The sequence below is a fragment of the Galeopterus variegatus genome, unplaced genomic scaffold (genome assembly GCF_000696425.1).
Source record: "Galeopterus variegatus unplaced genomic scaffold, G_variegatus-3.0.2 Scaffold3890, whole genome shotgun sequence".
NCBI classification, from domain to species: domain Eukaryota; kingdom Metazoa; phylum Chordata; class Mammalia; order Dermoptera; family Cynocephalidae; genus Galeopterus; species Galeopterus variegatus.
Window position 1 is genome coordinate 38,630 of NW_007730001.1, and position 8,326 is coordinate 46,955.

General features: G+C 40.2%; 1 long non-coding RNA gene across 1 annotated transcript in view; it reads right to left on the minus strand.

Annotated features, from left to right (window-relative positions):
* The window catches only part of LOC103601804, a 12,748-nt gene extending 4,756 nt beyond the window's left edge, over positions 1 to 7,992 (minus strand). The window contains exons 1-4 of the long non-coding RNA XR_551478.1: positions 7,872 to 7,992; positions 7,528 to 7,620; positions 7,032 to 7,076; positions 3,438 to 3,532 (exon numbers count right to left, since the gene is read on the minus strand). This is a non-coding gene — a long non-coding RNA (uncharacterized LOC103601804). The remainder of the gene's footprint in view (positions 1 to 3,437; positions 3,533 to 7,031; positions 7,077 to 7,527; positions 7,621 to 7,871) is intronic.
* Positions 7,993 to 8,326: the final 334 nt, after the last annotated feature.

The window sequence follows — 8,326 nt, forward strand, 5'->3', positions numbered from 1 at the left end:
AACACTGAGGGTTGCGATCCGTTGCCGGTCACGAAAAAAAAAAAAAAAAAAAAAAAAAAAAAAAAGGAGTTAGAATAAAATTTATAGCTATAAATACTGTACTTTGTAAAGATCTGAAATCAAAAAGCTAAACTTCCAACTAAAAAGCAAGAAAAAGATAGCAAAATTCAACCCCTAAAGAACAAAAAAAAAAAAAAAAAGGAGTTAGAATAAAATTTATAGCTATAAATACTGTACTTTGTAAAGATCTGAAATCAAAAAGCTAAACTTCCAACTAAAAAGCAAGAAAAAGATAGCAAAATTCAACCCCTAAAGAACAAAAAAAAAAAAAAAGAAAGAAAGAAAAGAAAATAATATAGATGGAAAATGATAAAAAAAATAATGGTGCTGTAGTTTCTGCCCATTGACACTACAGATTAGGGGACAGAAGGGAGGCAAGTGGAAGTGACCTCTCTGCCCATCAAGACCCTACAACATCTGCACTCAGCCACACCTCAGGTTCTATGCTGGAACCCATTTTGTCTTACTTCCTGTTATGCCTCCTTGGGGACTGGGTCTCCTCCCCTCACTAGGGCTCTGAAAACAGAGATGGGGCCACTGCAGACTCCAGGAGGCTCCTTCAGTGAAAACAGGCCCTGGGGCCATTGCTAGGTCTGCAGACCTATGTGCAATAAGAACCATGCACAAGGCAATACACAAGTGGAAGTGAGATTTACTCTGTTGTCCCTCTTAGTGGCAAGTTACAAACACAGCACTCTATCACTGCAGATGTAAACACAAGATATTCCTGAAGTACAGAGCACGTGGTACACACAATCCTATCTATTATGTGGTCCCATTTAAAAATATGAGGAATGGAAATAATGGATACATCTTCCCTCCAAACGCTACATTTTGGCGTGGTCCACATCATGGCAGGGTCTTGAAAAGAATAGCTTGGGCTGACCTTTCCTAGTTGGCAAGGCCCTGGAGGGAGAGCTGCTGGCAGGGCCCCAGCTACCAGTACTTGCTTTCACTTAAAGATCTCTGCCTCGGCATAGTGGTGCTGCTTTCGCTTTCTCTTTTGATGTTTTGGTCAGTGTGGCAGTTTCCTGAGTTTCCAAAAGATGCAAAAAATGACACACGAACAGTTGTCATAAAGTTAGATTATCCCACAAAAGATCCGGGAAGACTGAACAATTCCAAATCGTCCCTTTTGAGTCAATTTATTACACCAACGGATGTTTTAAAAACACCTTATGAGTAGCCATGAGCAATTGTTTTTACTGAAGGAATTAATAAACAATAGAAATCCCCATCCTCTTCCCACCATCTGGGTAAATGGTTATATGGATTATAAAATGGGAAAAGGAAAGATTTGATACCCTCCTAGGGGACGTCCTAAATATGACTTAAGTTGAAAATGTCATTTACAGGGGATTACATTAATGATAAGAAAATGGTTGGAATTAATGAAAAAAGATACTATAGAAAAAATTAAGTTTATGAGAAAGAATGCATAGAAACCTTGTTACTCACTGGTGTCCTAAGTTAAATAAAAACATCTTAGTAAGATATTGGGACAAAAACATATGATGCACAACTTTCCCTCCTAAAAATAAAGATTATAGATGGAATTTAGAATGCACCTGGTTTTGTGAGGGATGGTGCTGTGCACTTTGACACTTTACATTGGGCCACACAGCTGCTATATTAAGTACATGCATGATAAAGCTGTTCAAATATCCTTTATTCCTTTTCCAAATGAACAATAGGTTCATGCCTATAGAAATATGAGAATCATTAAATCAAAGTTAAAAATATATAGAAGGTTTGTAACACTTTGAAACCGCAATTGCTGCCATCTCAATTTTGAGTCAGACATATAATTTATGCTTGCTGGTAGTAATAAGTTTGTTAATATGAGGGCAAGAAAAAAAAATAAACACAATGGTGAGAAACATCAAGAACAGCGAGTCATGGACTAATCGACCACAACAGATATAATCACCAGAAAGAATTGGCTGACCACCAAGTTTTATTTAAACTTGTGGATTATTAATTTTATGAGAACTGACGTAATTTTAAGAAAAGTTTCCATTTAACTATTGGTTTAATAATTTTAAAGGTTTATGTAGTTAAAATGCCCACATTACCCGCCCCCCCACCATGTTGTGTAACAAATAAAAATGCTGTTTTCAGTCTAAAGGCTGCTTCAGCTGCTTTAGCTGCTCTGGCTGTGACAGCGCTGACAGCCCGCAGGGTGAGAATGTGCTTCAAAGGAACTGAGGTCTCTGCCTGTGTTTTTTATTTTTGCCACCTCTCCATCCCTCTTTCAAAGACCCCCAACTCGACTGGAGCTGGTCTCCAGCAACATTTCACTGAATAGAATAAGATAAATACTACTGCTTACAGCAGTTTAAATGATCTTTTAACCATTCTGTGCCTGATTTGTACATGCTCATGGAAGTATTTCTGTTCAACCCACTGACTGGCTCTGTGTTAGCTACAAACATTAGAAAAAAATTATGTTTATGTAAGAGAGAGTTTTCTAATAATGGTCATACAAATTTACCTACAACAGGAGAATCGGAAGAAAGTGAGAAGCACAGTACTTTAGACAATGAGTTTAACAATATATAAAGAAATGACATTTAATGTCAAAAATTCTGAGGCAAATCTTCTGGTCAAGATGGCAAACTAGATGATCTCCAGCATCACTACCTCCAGAAATCAACCAACTTACAACCATTAAAAGCAATGAAAGACAAGCTGTGGCTGCTAGAGCTCAGGAGAAGAGGAGGAGAGACCTATGGAGTTCACGAAGGCAGGAAAAGCCATGATGAGAGAAAGAAAAAAATCACTCCCACCATTTTGATCCCCAGATGCTTTAAGTCTGGAGCTGGTGAGCACATGGAGCAAGAGCTGGCAAAAGCCACAGCGGTGCCCTTTGTATGATGTTGCTTGGAAGTGGCAGGGGAGAAGAGGGCCTTGGTGAGCCCAGGCCAGCAAGACCACTAACAGGGTTTCTGTGGACTTTCAAAGGAGAGGGGAGCTACAGACAACAGAAAAAAGAAACCACTCAGAGGCCAGTGCATCATCACAAGGGAACAGTGCATGGCCCATTCCGTGGGAAGTGTTTGGAGTGTAGGCAGTGGGGGAGATGGGCCCAAAAGGGGAAACATTGGGGAACAGCATGGACAGCTGATCTACCATACAGTCAGCACAGGATCACTCAGTGGGGACTGGTCAGGAATATAGAACTGCAGGGGTTGCAGTCTGTCGAAAAGACTCAGGCCTACACCAGAGTTTCCACACAATGTGGGTGTACCAGAACTCACAAGACACAGAAGTACCTACAAGGTTAACCATTAAAACATGAGCTGCACATAAAGCCTTCCTCAGGAAATCAGCAGCAAAGCAGTAATTTAGCTCAACCAGAGGGCTCAAGTACTGACCCCACAGGAAGTTCCTCCATTGTAGAAGTAACCAAAGAACAGCGCGTTGGTTCAAAGCGTAAAGTGGTGGGAACAGCAAATAATCCAACACAGAACTGAAAGAAAAAACAAAATACCCAGATTAAACACAACATTTGATCTTAACTAGTAAAGGTCTAACACCACGAGAGAGCACCTGTAAAAGCTAAAAAGACCAGAAGTCCCCTGGGCTCCTGTAGTAGATTGAATTATGTCAATGGTATTTGAAAGTTGGAGCCTTGAAGAGGTGACTGGATTGTAGGACCATGCAGTACTGAATGGATTAAAAAAGGTGGTCAGGGGCATGGTTCTGAGGGCTTTAAGGAGACTCTGTCTCTTGCTCTCTCTCTGTTCTATCTGCTTCCACCATCTTGCAATGTTGAGACCCCTGGGTTACTGTTGCCACCACCAGATGGACTTTGGACTTCCCAGCCTCAGAAACTGTAAGCATTGAATTTAATTTTCTTTATAAATCACCCAGTTCCAAGTATTTTATTATAAGCAACATAAACAGAGTAATACAGAAAACTGGTACCAGAGAGTTGGGTGTTGCTTACAACAACTACTTGAAAATGTGGATGTTGCTTGGGTGTTAGGCAAAGGTTCGAGGAGTTTGGAGGACTCAGAACAAGACAAAAAGATGAGGGAAAGTGGAATGTTTTAGAGACTGGTTACGTGGTGGCAAGCAGAATGCTTATAGAATTATGGATTACAAAGACAATTCTAAGGAGGTCTCAAGTAAAAGTAAAAAGTAATTTATTGGAAACTGGTGCAACGATCAACTTTGCTATGAACTGGCAAGGAGTTTGGCTGTGTTCAGTCCATGTGCAAGGACATTGTGGAAGTTGGAATTTAGGAGTTGTGAACCACAGTACTTGGCAGAAGAAATTTCTAAGCAGCAAAGCATTAAGGAAACTGCATGGCTACTTGCAACAGCCTACACTGAGTTATGGTGGCAAAGGCATGACATACAGCCAGAAAAGAGAGGCAGAGAGTAAAGAGTGGGAAAATTTGCAGCCTGGCCATGTGGTAGAGAAACAGAGAGCATTTTCAGAGGAAAAATCCGATGGTGCTAAGAACGTTAGTACAAAGGAAAGAGATTATCAAAGGAAGGAGAAGGGGCCGGCCCGGTAGCGCACTGGAGAGTGTGCCGCTTGGGAGTGCGGCGGCGTTCCCGCCGAGGGTTCGGATCCCATGTGGAGACCGGTTCCCGCTCACTGGCTGAGCGCGGTGCAGGCGCAACACCGAGGGTTGCGATCCCGTTGCCGGTCAGTAAAAAAGACAAAAAAGGAAAAAAAAAAAAAAAAAAGAAGAAGTCCTTACTCCAGCTATGAGAAAATTGACTCCATGTGTGGCTGGACTTGCAGCTTTGGAAAATACAAGCCAGAAGCTTTGGCAGAATCCACTTGTTTTTAGGTCTGCAGGCTTTCAGACTGCCAGAGCTAGGAAGACTTGGGAGCCTCCACCCAGATTTTAAAGGATGTGTGGAAAAGTATGGGGGCCCAGGAAGAGATCTGTCACAGGGTGGTGTCACCACAGACAACCTTTCCTAGAGCAATGCCAAGTGGAAACATGGGGTGGGAGTTGAGCAGCAGAGAAACCCCATCAGTGCCACATCTAGTGGAGCCATGAGAGTGGGACCTCCATGGAGACACCAGACCTGTGGAGCTACCAGAGTTCAATGCCAGCCTGGGAGAGGTGGTGTGGCCTAGAACTAGGAAAGCCATAGGAGGCAGAGCTGCCCAATGACTCGGGAACCCAGTCCCCATGCCAGTGTGCAGAGGATGTTGAACACGGAGTCAAGTTACAAGATTCACTAGCTTTGAGATTTAATGACTGCTCTGCTGGGTTTTGTATGTATTTGGGACCTGTTACCCCTTTCTTTTGGCCAATTTCTCCCTTTTGGAATGGGAATGTGTACCCTATGTCTGTACCACCATTGTATCTTTGAAGTAGATGACTTGTATTGATTTCACAGATGGGACTTTGAACTTTGGACTTTGGGGTTGAAACAAGTCATTGGGGATGAAAGGAATGTATTTGCATGTGAAAAGACATGAGTTTGGGGGGCCAGGGGTGGAATGTTGTGGAATGAATTATGACCTCCCAAAACTCTCTGAAGCTTGAATTGTGTAGCTCATGATTTATCTATTAGAAACTTGGTCCCCACTGTGACTGTTAAGAGGGTGGGAAATCCTATTATGGTCATTGAAAGGTGGAGCGTTGAAGAGGTGATTGGATTGTACAACCATGCAGTGCTGAATGGATTAAAAAGGGTGATAAAGGGCATGGTTCTAAGGGTTTTAAAAGAAGAGGAGAATCTGTCTTTCTCTCTCTGCTTCCACCATCTTGCAATGTTAGATTCCCTGGGTCACTGTCGCCATCACAAGATGGACTTTGGACTTCCCAGTCTCAGAATCTGTGAGCAATAAATTTTGATTTTCTTTATAATCACCCAGTTCTGTGTATTTTGTTATAAGCAACACAAAATGGACTAACACTGGTATTGTTTTCATAAGTATATAGTGTTTCTTTCTAGTGACATAATGTAATAAATTATATTAGTGTATTTTCTAATGTTGCATCATGTTTTCAATTCACTCATTTTATTTTTTAATTCATAAAGAAATATTTAATAAAAATTTTTATCCACTGCCTATCCACAGTTTTCAACTAACTACTCCTCACCTGCCACTTGTTCACCTTGTTCTTTTTCTCTATTGTATTCTTGTAATATCAGTAGGTGTCTTATGCTGGTAATTTTTCTCATTATTCTGTTTTGAAGATGGCAAGGATTTCCTGGATCAGCTACTTGCAGGTGCAGCAGAGGACCCTTTGTCTGTGTGCTAAGCAGAAATGTGTGTATAGGTAGTCTCTAACGGAGGGTTCGTTTCTTTTATTCCCCCCCCCCAAATATAAAGTCTCTTTTTCCCCACAGTGGATGAAGACAGTTTCCTTCAATTTAACCTGACTTCCTTTGCTTCTCAAAACCATAATAGTTACAGGAAGCCCTAGTCTACCACTCTGGGAATCCGTTTCTGCTGGTCTAAAGGATTTGGTTCTATAACCCTAGGCTTTGCCCACCATCTTTGAAAAATGTTTTCCTAGCTGTTTCTGAGATCAACTGGCATTCTCCCCCCAATTTTTGTTACACATACCCCTTACTGATAATTCACTGCTTCTGAAGGCTTTTGTTTTGTACACTGGAGTTTCAGCTTGTCTCCTGCTGTCCTCCTCAGCTTCATGATATCTGATGTCATAGTCCATAAGCCTTGGCCTGAATTTTTCTCATTTTCTCCATAGATGACATTTTCTATAAGTATGACTTTAAATAATTTCCAAATTTTATCTCTAATAGTGATGTACACTCTTGAATCTGTATTTTATATTTACTTATGTATTATATGTTCAAAATTTAAGAACAATTTACTTGAAATGAAGCTATAACAAAGTAAATATTTAATAATCCCTCTAAAACTGCATTCTCTGATAATCATTCCTAAATTATCACATCTAATTTTCCTCTGTCTCTTATTCTGGTAGAATATTCCTCATGGCTCTTGTACAGCTACTTACATACATTATTTTCTTGTTTCTCTCTCTCTGATGAGAATATGAATTCTATGAAAGAGAAAAAATATTTAGATCATTGCTGTTATAAGTACAACTATAAAATCAACAGTGCTAATAAAAAAAAGGAAGGGCTCAATTAAGATATGCAGAAAAAATAAATGAATGTATGAATAAATTTTTGAAAGAAAAATGCATGGGAATGAAAAAAAAAGAGGGCAACTAAGAATACTGAGAAAATAAAAAGCAAAAAAAAAAAAGTCTGAGAGGAATAAGAATTACACTTGGGGTAAATGTCAAAAAATATCAGCAAAATAAAATGTGGGATATGCACGTGTGACTTCTCCTTGGAGATCATGTAATGTGTGTGTTTGGCCCTGCACATGCAAATGAGTCATTCTCAGCTCTGGGAAATGGAAAAAATTGGTAGAAACAGCTGAACTCGGGCAACATCTTCTGGGTTTTACTCATCCTGGCTTCTGCCCAGGATGTGTTGACTGACCTGGGAGGTTCTGTTTGGGGGATTCACCAGTCATCCGTGGCTCTGCTCCTTACTCCAACTTGAAGATCACCTCAGGTTTGGTAACACAGCATCCTGTTAGTGGGAAATAATGTAGGATTTTGCCAAACTGTTAAGTCAGGTATTTTGAAGAATGTCAAGAACTCGGCTTCAGAAGCTGTGCAATGAAGAGGCCAATTTGATCCTTTTGTTACAGATGGATGACACTAACATTCTTCATGGAATGGAACCCTACCTGAATAGCATTAAACCTTATAAATTGTTCCTGTATTTATCAATAAAGAGGAAACGATTGCTCCTGGGACTTACCGTGGAGATTCACTCACCCAACAACACCAGGCTACTGTAGGTCTCCAGTATCACATCACTGTATGAGATCTTGTGTGCATTGTTCAGATCCTGCCACTCTTTCATGGTGAATTCCACAGCCACTTCCTTAAATGGCACCAACCCCTGTAATGGCACATTTTCCAGAAGTTAAGTGACCAGCCCTGGGTCACTAAACAGAAATCTGGAAGCTCACCCTTTTGTGTGTGTGTGTGTGTCACATGTACCTTACACAAGATGCAGCTTCCTTGTACTGTATATGGCAAAAGCAGTAAAAATCACAGTAGAAATATGCCATTGTCGTAATTTATTAATTATAAAATTAACTATTAAAACCTTTAGTATGCTCTCCAAAATATTTACCTTAGACTTTACTTCATAAATTAAAACCATCCTTGTGACTAGTGATAAAAGTATGAATAAAATTCTTCTCATCCTCAAATTTTATGATTTA